The sequence below is a fragment of the Sinocyclocheilus anshuiensis genome, unplaced genomic scaffold, assembly GCF_001515605.1.
Source record: "Sinocyclocheilus anshuiensis isolate Anshui unplaced genomic scaffold, SAMN03320099.WGS_v1.1 scaffold1284, whole genome shotgun sequence".
NCBI classification, from domain to species: domain Eukaryota; kingdom Metazoa; phylum Chordata; class Actinopteri; order Cypriniformes; family Cyprinidae; genus Sinocyclocheilus; species Sinocyclocheilus anshuiensis.
The window spans coordinates 497,748-498,071 of NW_015546083.1; positions in this window are offsets into that span (position 1 = coordinate 497,748).

Here is a 324-nt window from a genome sequence, read left to right on the forward strand (position 1 = left end):
ACCTGCTGCATAAGCTCGAGGACCCGCACCTTGCTACAGCCTACATCACCACAGCACACCACCTGACAGCATCCACCATGGCACCACAACCACTCCTGGAGGCAACAACAGCCAGAGAGCCACCACTGTCTCCCAGCTGTGAGTGGCAGATGCGTGTCGGATTGTTCTGCACCTCTGACGTCGCTCGCTGTTGTCTATTCGACGGACAACAACGTTCGAAAGGGTGGATATTTGTAGCGTCTGGATCAGAAACACAATTTTTTTTTGTTATATTTAACAAATACTCTGTAACACCCCTCAGTCAACAAACCAACTATGAGGGTC